Source organism: Sinohyriopsis cumingii, chromosome 17 (genome assembly GCF_028554795.1).
Source record: "Sinohyriopsis cumingii isolate HCF-2022 chromosome 17, ASM2855479v2, whole genome shotgun sequence".
Taxonomy (NCBI): domain Eukaryota; kingdom Metazoa; phylum Mollusca; class Bivalvia; order Unionida; family Unionidae; genus Sinohyriopsis; species Sinohyriopsis cumingii.
Genome location: NC_142977.1, coordinates 12,982,760 through 12,995,519, shown reverse-complemented (window position 1 = coordinate 12,995,519; position 12,760 = coordinate 12,982,760). Strand labels below are relative to the sequence as shown.

Sequence of the window (12,760 nt, the reverse complement as noted above, 5' to 3'; positions counted from 1 at the left end):
ATACACTGTATAAAGACAGTGACATGTACATTGTATAAAGCCAGTGGTAAATACACTGTATAAAGACAGTGACAAGTACATTGTATAAAGTCAGTGGTAAATACACTGTATAAAGTCAGTGACAAGTACAATGTATAAAGTCAGTGGTAAATACACTGTATAAAGTCAGTGACAAGTGCTTTGTATAAAGTCAGTGGTAAATACACTGTATAAAGTTAGTGACAAGTACAATGTATAAAATCAGTGGTAAATACACTGTATAAAAGTCAGTGACAAGTGCATTGTATAAAGTCAGTGGTAAATACACTGTATAAAGACAGTGACAAGTACATTGTATAAAGTCAGTGGTAAATACACTGTATAAAGTCAGTGACAAGTTCACAGTATTAAGTCAGTGATTACTACACTGTATAAAGTCAATGATAAGTACACTGTAGGAAGACTGATAAATACATGGTATAAAGTCAATAATGAGTACACTGTAAAGTCAGTGATTACTACATTGTATAAAGTCAGTGGTGAGTACACTATAAAGTCAGTGATTAGTACACTACAAAGTCAATTATAAGTACACAGTGTAAAGTCAGTCACAAGTACATTGTAGAAAGTCAGTGAAAGGTACACTTTATAAAGTACATTGTATAAAGTCAGTGATAAGTGCACTGTATACAAAGACCTTAGGAAATCTATAGCAATTTACAACCTGACATAAATCAGTAGTGGGGATTTCTGTTGCTAATGTAATCCTAATAATTGTATAATAATGGAAACAATCACTCACCAGCATATACTTTTCTTTTGTGTAGTTGACATAGGGAATCTTTGATCTTCAACCTGTGCAAATTTGATGAATTTTTAAGAACACATTCAGCTAGCAATTTCCCCATACTTTTATATCTAACGACCCATACCAGGATATACTGTATGTACTCGCGTAAAAGTCAAGTTTAACTGCAAACTGCACAGACCCAGATCTCCTGTTGTATAATGCACCAGCAGATCTGGGTCTGTGCAGTTTGTTAGGAGTAATTAGTAGAACATACAACATAGACCCCGATCTGCAGGGGCATTATGCTATGGCAGATCATGATTTTTATTTCTTGCAGTTTGACATGACTTACAAGCAGTTGTACATGTATATGGTTTCTATTCAGCTAAGAGTAGCACAAGTAAATGCACAACTCCCTGAAGATTTTAAAGTGATTTTGCATCACTAAGACCTTTAGCTAATTTAAATGTTTTCAAAAGTTAACTGTTCTAACGTCTCAAAAGATAGTCCTATAGAAAAGCTCTGTCAGTAAGTTTGTACTTTTAAAGATATTTACAAGGCACGCAGTCTTGGATCTGTCATGGGAAAATACTGTATGGGGAAACACTGCTATAAAATGATTTATTATAACAGGAATTCTGATATATCACAGTTACATCAAGGCTCCGGGGCCACGAGTGGCCGAGTGGTATAAAGCGCTCTCCATTACGGATCACTGCCATCTCACCTCTGTCTGCGTAGGTTCGAGTCTCGGATTCGGCTAATGTAGGTATGTGAGAAAGTTTGCCAGTAGCTTCTTGAGAGTCGGTGGTTCTTTCCGGGTTTTTCCTGGGTTCTTCATCCACCATTAATACTGGCCGCCATGTATAGCCTATCATGTGCTGAAAAATGGCATTAAACCCTACAACAACAACAACATCAAGGCTCCTGGTTTTTTTTTGTCTTAGATGTCCCTTATTCTCACTATACCATGGTTTATATACCACATTCATTACATGTTTGATAATTCTTGCCAATTTTCACATTTCAGTATATACCAAATTCATTAATATTCCAATGATTTTTGCTATACCATAATTTAGTATATATGATATTAATTACATTTTTGACCATTCTTGTTATACCACATTTCAGTATATACCACATTCATTAATTGTTCAATCAACCATTCTTGCTATATCACAGTTTAGTATATGACATTAATTACATTTTTGATCATTTAACTTGTTATACCATGTTTTATCATATACTAGTTCATTAACTGTTCAACCATTCCTGCTATACCACAGTTTAGTATATACCACATTCATTAAATTTTTCAACCATTCTTGCTATACCACAGTTTAGTATGTATGACATTGATTATATTTTTGATCATTCTTGTTATACCACATTTCAGTATATACCACATTCATTGATTGTTCAGCTATTCTTGCTATACCACGTGTAGTATATGTGACATTTATTACATTTTTTATCATTCTTGCTATACCACGGTGTAGTATATGTGACATTTATTACATTTTTTATCATTCTTGCTATACCACGGTGTAGTATATGTGACATTTATTACATTTTTTATCATTCTTGCTATACCATGGTGTAGTATATGTGATATTTATTACATTTTTTATCATTCTTGCTATACCATGATGTAGTATATGTGACATTTATTACATTATCATTCTTGCTATACCACGGTGTAGTATATGTGACATTTATTACATTTTTTATCATTATTGCTTTACCATGGTGTAGTATATGTGATATTTATTACATTTTTTATCATTCTTGCTATACCATGATGTAGTATATGTGATATTTATTACATTTTTTATCATTCATGCTATCCCACGATGTAGTATATGTGACATTTATTACATTTTTTATCATTCTTGCTATACCACGGTGTAGTATATGTGACATTTATTACATTTTTTATCATTCTTGCTATACCATGGTGTAGTATATGTGATATTTATTACATTTTTTATCATTCTTGCTATACCACGGTGTAGTATATGTGACATTTATTACATTTTTTATCATTCTTGCTATACCATGGTGTAGTATATGTGATATTTATTATATTTTTTATCATTCTTGCTATACCATGGTGTAGTATATGTGATATTTATTACATTTTTTATCATTCTTGCTATACCACGATGTAGTATATGTGACATTTATTACATTATCATTCTTGCTATACCACGGTGTAGTATATGTGATATTTATTACATTTTTTATCATTCTTGCTATACCATGATGTAGTATATGTGATATTTATTACATTTTTTATCATTCATGCTATCCCACGATGTAGTATATGTGACATTTATTACATTTTTTATCATTCTTGCTATACCACGGTGTAGTATATGTGACATTTATTACATTTTTATCATTCTTGCTATACCATGGTGTAGTATATGTGACATTTATTACATTTTTTATCATTATTGCTATACCATGGTGTAGTATATGTGACATTTATTACATTTTTTATCATTCTTGCTATACCACGGTGTAGTATATGTGATATTTATTACATTTTTGATCATTCTTGTTATACCACATTTCAGTATATACCACATTCATTGATTGTTCAGCTATTCTTGCTATACCACGGTGTAGTATATGTGACATTTATTACATTTTTTATCATTCTTGTTATACCATGGTCCAGTATATACCACATTAACTAGACTTTTATGCATAAGAATTGGCTTCAATTTTGCTGAAGTTTGTGATGGGCTTATCTTCAGACATGGTACTATAATTGGAGCAATATCAAGGGTAATACAATAAAACCTGACTTGAGAGACCACTGCCTTAAAAGACCAGCTGTCTTGAAAAGTCAGATTCTCAGAGCACATATTTACTAATTATATAGTGTTAGGACTTTTTGGCAGAAGGGGTGATCTTTAAAGAGGGTTTCTACTGTACAAATCTCGGCTGAACATCAATCTGAATTATGAAACAGTGTATTCTTACCAAAGGCCATTTATTGACTGCTTCAGGTCATTTTCATGACCTTCTATTCACCAGACTTTCATTGTGCCATTCAGATTAGATGTTTGATATGCAAATAAAGAAGAAATGCTTCATTAAATATGATTTTCCTCCTCATATTATCAGTATTTCTGGACAGATTTAATTAGGTCTGCTTGGTGATTTTAAGGTAACGAGCAATAAAAATTCAACACTACAACAGGAAACATCAATATGTAATATAACTTATTGCCAACTGAATTTTTCTTCCTTTTATTAATATTCCGCATTGTATCGGAAAGTAATTAGGGCCTGTACTGATCAAATAAATGACATAATTAAAAATAAAGATATGAAGAGAAAATCAATATTTTATCTGCACAACACTTGCAGTTTGGGTGCTGAACAGTTGTATTTAATCAAATTGTGGTTATTTTAGTTTTTACTGCTGTTTCCTAAATAAAGCAATCCATAGAAAGTTTCATCACGCTGCCAGTTTTCTTCCCATCATTGTATTGTATTCAAGCCTCATTCCAGCCCTCTTACCTTTGAAATAATTAAATTCATTTTGTATCTTTCCAACCTAAATGTCTTGTGGAATTTTCTGGTGTACAAGAAAATACTGATCAAGACAAATGAAGTTTTAATATTTTAGATAAGAAAAGGAAAAGAATATAAAACAGAAGTTGTATATTTGATGAATATTCTTAGCTAACATGTAACAATAGTGCATATACAGTATATTTTTGCACAAATTAATTGATTATATAGAGTTGTGACCTGTGATGAGAGACCATGATTTTTCAGAAAAATGGATGGTCTTCAAGACGGGTTCTATTGAAGTTGTAAAATTTTAGGTCATGAAGGAAAAATTATACTTTTTGTAAGGCAGATCAAATTCACTCTGTAAACCTAGATATTTTGTGCATAATGCATTGGTAGATCTGGGTTTATGCAGTTTTGAGAAATCAGTAAAACAAACAGCATGGGCCTTTTTGTGCCAACACACTGTGCTGAGGAAGATCAGGATCTGTGTTGTTTCCAGTATATATGGTATTGATTTTTTTGTCAATGACTGGCAATCAATCATACCTAATTGCTTTTGGGAGATGAAGCTGTTAATAAATATGACAACAGACCACGATAATATGACTACAGACTGTGATAATATTTCATTAATATTTGAAATAAGCAAGAAGATACCTTTTACCGTATTTATTCAGTTAAGTCAAGCCCAACTCCAAGCAGCATTGATCGTGATATGCTGTCGCATCAGCCATGGATAGGAGATGGTCTGTGATGTTTTCTCTAATTTCTGCTTCTAACAAGCTGCATAAATTCAGATAGTTATAACAAACTGCATAGACTCAGATCTTCTGTTGCATTATGTGATGGCAGGTCTGGGTCTGTGCAGTTTGCATTGTGACTCGACTTACAAATGAGTATGTATGGTAAATTGAAAAATATACATGTTTTGCATTACATTACCAATTTTATTAACAAAACGTTTGAGAAGCTGCATTGTTTGTTGGAGTAATACATTTCTCATCGACCGCTCCAGTGGTCTTGTGGTTAGAGCATCTGAGGCCTCGGATGCGAGAGGTCGCAGGTTCGACCCCCAGCCGAGTCATACCAAAGACTTACAAAAATGGTATTAACTGCTGCCTCACTTGGTGCTCAACATTAAGAGGTTAGTGTTAGGACTGGTCAGCCTGGTGTCAGGATAATGTGACTGGGTGGGACATCATGCTACATGTCTGCAGCATGATGCCCTAGTGTTAAACATCACTATAAACTGCCACACTGCAGACATCGTAGTGATATGACTGAAAACTTGTTAAAGCCACGTTAAAAATGCAAATCACACACACATTTCTCATCAGTTACAGGATCTGATAATTTCATCATGTGGAGTTGGGACATGTTTTATATCAGTACTATACATGTTGTTTTGTTGGTTCATGTGTTATATTTATACCACACGTGTGGTGTTGGTACTTGTTTTATGTCAGTACTAATACTATTAGTACTGACATAAAACAAGTACCAACACCACACGTGAACCAACAAAACAACATGTATAGTACTGTACTATACATGTTGTTTTGTTGGTTCATGTGTCATATTTATACCAACATGTGGTGTTGGTACATGTTTTATATCAAAAGTACACATCATGTTGGTACATATTTCACATCAATACTGTGGCTTTGGTGTTGGTACTACACTATATCAATACTGCACATGTTGTTGGTACGTCCTAATGTTACCATACATGTGGTGTTGGTACATATTTCTAATTAAAATAGTACATGTTTATTTCATTTGATGGTATAGATATACAAGATTTTATTCATTAAAATTCACATAAATGTATAGTCTAAAGCATAACATTAAATCTAATTATTTCAGTTTCTCTTAGTCTTCCCTTTTTGTTAAGAATCATTGTATGTTTATGTGTGTGTGAACCATTTGAAAACCACATAATTGTTGTAAACTTGACATGATATGAACCATTTATGTGCTGTTCATGTGATATGGTTGTATGATTTTGCAGAAATAGAATGCACTAGCAAACTTTAAACGAACTAAAATGTTTGCAAATTATGCACCAAAAATTTCTGGAATCATATGTAGGGGTCGAAGAGTCATTCATGGCAATTTTCAAAACAGTCGGACGACAGCAAAAAATAATTGTTCAGGCCACCTGACTCTATGTCATCAGACTCTATTATTAGATCTTTAAATTGGTTCAAATGATACCATTATAGTAAATATGTGTTACTAAACTTTCAAGAAACTTTAAGTTACTTTTATTCAATATCCCCTAAAGAGAGTTTTAGCAAAATTTGACAGTAGGTAAACTAGATGACTTAGCCTCATACTCAATGCAACCACTGTCAGCTATATGAGCAATATCAGGCCTCTAGGATCTCTTGTTTAAGTTTGACCTTATTATGAACAATTGAGCAGATATTATAGGAGCACTGAACAGCTTGGACTGATTTATTTGGTCTCAGAAACTGAAAAGGTTTTGTATGATTACCCAAATTAGCTATTACTGACATTTCATAATTTTTAATTGACAATATTTTATTATAAGCTCCGTCTGATAGAGACAGTTGAGAATGACAAATTCTGATAATATTCACTGATTTCACTAATTGGATAAATAATTAATTGGATCAAAGAGAGTCCGATGGAGTCCTGATAATCGTGGTACTTGGATGATGTCATCCAATTTTTCTCAACCATTATTATAACTGATTCCATATAAAGGGACATTTTGACAGTGGAGAAATGTTAGCAATTTAGCAGTCTTAAAGCAAGACTGTGAAAATATATCCCTTCAGAATGTACAAAATATTAAAACCTGTCAGAATCCATAATCACTAAATGTAACTAATCAAAACTAAAATCACATTTTTGAACTAAATTGCCAGAGGTGTATGTCCAAAAATAATACATGGTCACAGCTACTAAAAGTAGAAAAATGTTCACAACTCAATCTCAGTTATAGCTGAATAGAAATTGAGCAGCTTTGGCACAAAGCATCCTGGCACTGAGGTCTTTTAATATAGGACAATGGCACAAACTATCATTGCACTGAGGCCTTTTAATATAGGAAAATGACATACAGCATCCTGGCATTGAGGCCTTTCAATATAAGAAAGTGGCAAAGTATCCTGGCATTGAGGTCTTTCAATATATGATAATGACAAAGTATCTTTGCATGGAGGCCTTTCAGTAGAGGATAATGACAAAGCATCCTGGCATTGAGGCTTTTCAATATAGGATAATGACAAAGTATGCTGGCATAGAGGCCTTTCAATATAGGATAATGACAAAGTATCCTGGCATATAGGTCTTTCAATATAGGATAATGACAAAGTATCCTGCTATAGAGGCCTTTCAATATAGGATAATGACAGATAGTATCCTGGCATAGAGGCCTTTCAATATAAGATAATAACAAAGTATTCTGGCATAGAGGCCTTTCAATATAAGATGATGAAAAAGTATCCAGGTATAGAGGCTATTCAATATAAGATCATGACAAATTATCCTGGCATAGAGGTCTTTCAAAATAGGATAATGACAGAAAGTATTCAGGCATAGAGGCCTTTCAAAATAGGATAATGACAGAAAGTATCCAGGCATAGAGGCCTTTCAATAAAAGATAATAACAAAGTATCCTGGCATAGAGGGCTTTCAATGCAAGATAATGACAAAGTATTCAGGCATAGAGGCCATTCAATATAAGGTGACAAATTATCCTGGCATAAAGGCCTTTCAGTATAAGATAATAACAAAGTATTCAGGCATAGAGGCCTTTCTATATAGGATAATGACAGAAAGTATCCTGGTATAGAGGGCTTTCAATGCAAGATAATGACAACATATCCAGACATAGAGGCCATTCAATATAAGATGACAAATTATCCTGGCATAGAGGCCTTTCAATATAAGATAATAACAAAGTATTCGGGCATATAGGCCTTCTATATAGGATAATGACAGAAAGTATCCAGGCATAGTGGCCTTTCAATATAGGATAATGACAAAAAGTATCCTGGCATAGAGGCCTTTCAATAAAAGATAATAACAAAGTATCCTGGCATAGAGGGCTTTCAATGCAAGATAATGACAAAGTATCCAGCCATAGAGGCCATTCAGTATAAGATGACAAATTATCCTGGCATAGAGGCCTTTCAATATAAGATAATAACAAAGTATCCAGGCATAGAGGCCTTTCAATATAGGATAATGACAGAAAGTATCCAGGTATAGAGGTCTTTCAATAGGATAATGACAGAAAGTATCCAGGCATAGAGGCCTTTCAGTATAGGATAATGACAGAAAGTATCCATGCATAGAGGCCTTTCAATAAAAGATAATAACAAAGTATCCTGGCATAGAGGGCTTTCAATGCAAGATAATGACAAAGTATCCAGGCATAGAGGCCATTCAGTATAAGATGACAAATTATCCTGGCATAGAGGCCTTTCAATATAAGATAATAACAAAGTATCCAGGCATAGAGACCTTTCAGTATAGGATAATGACAGAAAGTATCCAGGCATAGAGGCCATTCAATATAAGATAATAACAAAGTATCCAGGCATAGAGGCCTTTCAGTATAGGATAATGACAGAAAGTATCCTGACATAAAGGCCTTTCAGTTTAGGATAATGACAAATTATCCTGGCATAGAGGCCTTTCAATATAGGATAATGACAAATTATCCTGGCATAGAGGCCTTTCAATATAGGATAATGACAAATTATCCTGGCATAGAGGCCTTTCAGTATAACATAATAACAAATTATCCTGGCATAGAGGCCTTTCAATATAACATAATAACAAATTATCCTGGCATAGAGGCCTTTTAATATAACATAATAACAAATTATCCTGGCATAGAGGCCATTCAGTATAACATAATAACAAAGAATCCTGGCATAGAGGCCTTTCAATATAACATAATAACAAAGTATCCTGGCATAGAGGCCTTTCAATATAACATAATAACAAATTATCCTGGCATAGAGGCCTTTCATTATAGGAAAACTATGCTGATGTGCCATCAGATATGAATGACAATACAGAAACTAGAGAAACCTTGAAACAGTTGTTTTCTTAACATTTTCAATCAGGAGCATCAGATGAAATCTGAAAAGAAAGCCAATTACAGATTCAGATTTCTTTGCCTCCTGCTCTTTACATCTGGCTTTATTGGGCCTCTTTTTAATGTGTTATTTCAGTGCTAGTGCCTACAATAAGTAAGGTGGCCTTGTTGGTTTTTTTTACTTATAGCACTGGATTTCAGTACAGATTTCAGGAAATGAAGGAAATATATGAGGAACTTAATTCTTGTAGTGATTCCTTCTGGCCACACAAGTTATTCCATCTAAATATAAGTACCAGTACAAATATTTTGCAAAATTATAAATATGCCCACACCCTACTCGTCCTCTGCTTTTCTCATGGGCAAAATGTTAAGTTAATTCATTCTTTGATAAAAGCAGTTTGATAACTTGACCAGTGAAATGAAAGCCAACTGTAGAAAGAATTGCAAGTAAAGCCAGCTGTAGAAAGAATGCAAGTATAATGAAGATTTTAAGAAACCTTATAGCACAAATGCAGAACATAGAATGATGAACGATAAATAAAAATGAAACAAAACACAAATATAATTCATGAGTGCATTTAAAATTGTTTATTTTCAAGCTGCAGCTAAATTTTCATGATCAAAAATCCTGTATGCATGGTACAGTATCAAAAATCCTGTATGAATGGTATAGGATCAAACATCCTGTATGCATGGTACAGTATCAAACATCCTGTATGCATTGTACAGGATCAAACATCCTGTATGCATTGTACAGGATCAAAAAGCCTGTATGCATGGTACAGTATCAAACATCCTGTTTGCATGGTACAGGATCAAAAAGCCTGTATGCATAGTACAGGATCAAAAAGCCTGTATGCATGGTACAGGATCAAAAAGCCTGTATGCATGGTATAGGATAAAAAATCCTGTATGAATGGTACAGTATCAAACATCCTGTATGCATGGTACAGTATCAAACATCCTGTATACATGGTACAGGACCAAAAATCCTGTATGAATGGTACAGGATCAAACATCCTGTATGCATTGTACAGGATCCAAAAGCCGGTATGCATGGTACAGGATCAAACATCCTGTATGAATGGTACAGGATCAAACATCCTGTATGCATTGTACAGGATCAAAAAGCCGGTATGCATGGTACAGTATCAAACATCCTGTATGCATAGTACAGTACCAAACATCCTGTATGCATGGTACAGGATCAAAAAGCCTGCATGCATGGTACAGGATCAAAAATCCTGTATGAATGGTACAGGATCAAAAAGCCGGTATGCATGGTACAGGATCAAACATCCTGTATGAATGGTACAGGATCAAAAATCCTGTATGAATGGTACAGGATCAAAAAGCCGGTATGCATGGTACAGGATCAAAAAGCATGTATGTATGGTACAGGATCAAAAATCCTGTATGAATGGTACAGGATCAAACATCCTGTATGCATGGTACAGTATCAAACATCCTGTATGCATTGTACAGGATCAAACATCCTGTATTCATGGTACAGGATCAAAAAGCCTGTATGCATAGTACAGGATCAAAAAGCCTGTATGCATGGTACAGGATCAAAAAGCCTGTATGCATGGTATAGGATAAAAAATCCTGTATGAATGGTACAGTATCAAACATCCTGTATGCATGGTACAGTATCAAACATCTTGTATACATGGTACAGGATCAAAAATCCTGTATGAATGGTACAGGATCAAACATCCTGTATGCATTGTACAGGATCCAAAAGCCGGTATGCATGGTACAGGATCAAACATCCTGTATGAATGGTACAGTATCAAACATCCTGTATGCATTGTACAGGATCAAAAAGCCAGTATGCATGGTACAGTATCAAACATCCTGTATGCATTGTACAGGATCAAAAAGCCAGTATGCATGGTACAGTATCAAACATCCTGTATGCATGGTACAGGATCAAAAAGCCTGTATGCATGGTACAGGATCAAAAATCCTGTATGAATGGTACAGGATCAAAAAGCCGGTATGCATGGTACAGGATCAAACATCCTGTATGAATGGTACAGGATCAAAAATCCTATATGAATGGTACAGGATCAAAAAGCATGTATGTATGGTACAGGATCAAAAATCCTGTATGCATGGTACAGGATCAAAAAGCCTGTATGCATGGTACAGGATCAAAAAGCCTGTATGCATGGTACAGGATCAAAAAGCATGTATGCATGGTACAGGATCAAAAAGCATGTATGCATGGTACAGGATCAAAAAGCATGTATGCATGGTACAGGATCCAAAAGCATGTATGCATGGTACAGGATCCAAAAGCCTGTATCCATGGTACAGGATCAAAAAGCATGTATGCATGGTACAGGATCAAAAAGCATGTATGCATGGTACAGGATCAAAAAGCCTGTATCCATGGTACAGGATTAAAAAGCATGTATGCATGGTACAGGATCAAAAAGCATGTATGCATGGTACAGGATCAGATTCTTTACACAAATAGACAGTTTTTCAGGCATTACAATCTGTTCATATTAACACATTAGCCCCTGGTGATGAGTTTAAGTGGCAGGAGGTAGTAGCCTACTGCCGAGCTCTGTAGTGTCAAGGTCATGTATGATACACTAAAGTGGGTGGTATTATAGAAAGGTAGACAGATGAAGCTCTACAATGATACCAAAAAATCTGGATTTTCTTGTTGCACTACAAAATACAGAAGGAAAAACCTCATTTTTGGACCCGATTTTTTTCTACCCAAAATTCGCCTGTGGTTGGAATCCGATTTTGTGTCTGGATTTTAGACTTTTTGGTCTCAGATCTAAGGCAGACAGGTATGAACTGCGAATAGACAGATGAACCTTTGCAAAAAGTAGGATAAGATGGGCATTTTGAATAAAGAGTGGTCTTGATACGAAAATAATGGGTCCGTTAAGCAAAAAAAAAAAAAGAAAGAACTCCAACTTTTACCCTTCTGCTCATGCTTGAGCCAAATAGCCAATGAAAAACGATGTTTCTAACACAACTAGGCAGTATGTTATTGTAAGATCACCTGGAAGTTGGTGTTTTAGGATTTATTCAGAAATAGCTTTCAAAATTTGTTTCCTACTCGAATTTAAGATGAAAACGACAAAAACCTCCAGGGGTTATTGTGTTAAGACCAGTGTAAAAAAAAGAGCAGACATTGGCATGATGAGATTACCAGTGGTTGTATCTTTGCAATCTTCATTTGAATTAAACATATCAAGAAATAAAATTTTCCAAGAAATTCTGTACAACTATAGTGTACATTTATTATAACCACTCAGGTGGCCTAGTGGTTAGAGCATCCGCCTCAGATGCAAGATGTCGTGAGTTCAAACCCTGGCTGAGTCATACCAAAG

General features: G+C 34.6%; 1 protein-coding gene across 1 annotated transcript in view; it reads left to right on the top strand.

Annotated features, from left to right (window-relative positions):
* LOC149777771 (heparan sulfate 2-O-sulfotransferase 1-like) overlaps positions 1-12,760 on the top strand; it is a 161,029-nt gene that overhangs the window by 113,048 nt on the left and 35,221 nt on the right. The gene's annotated exons all lie outside the window — the stretch shown is intronic.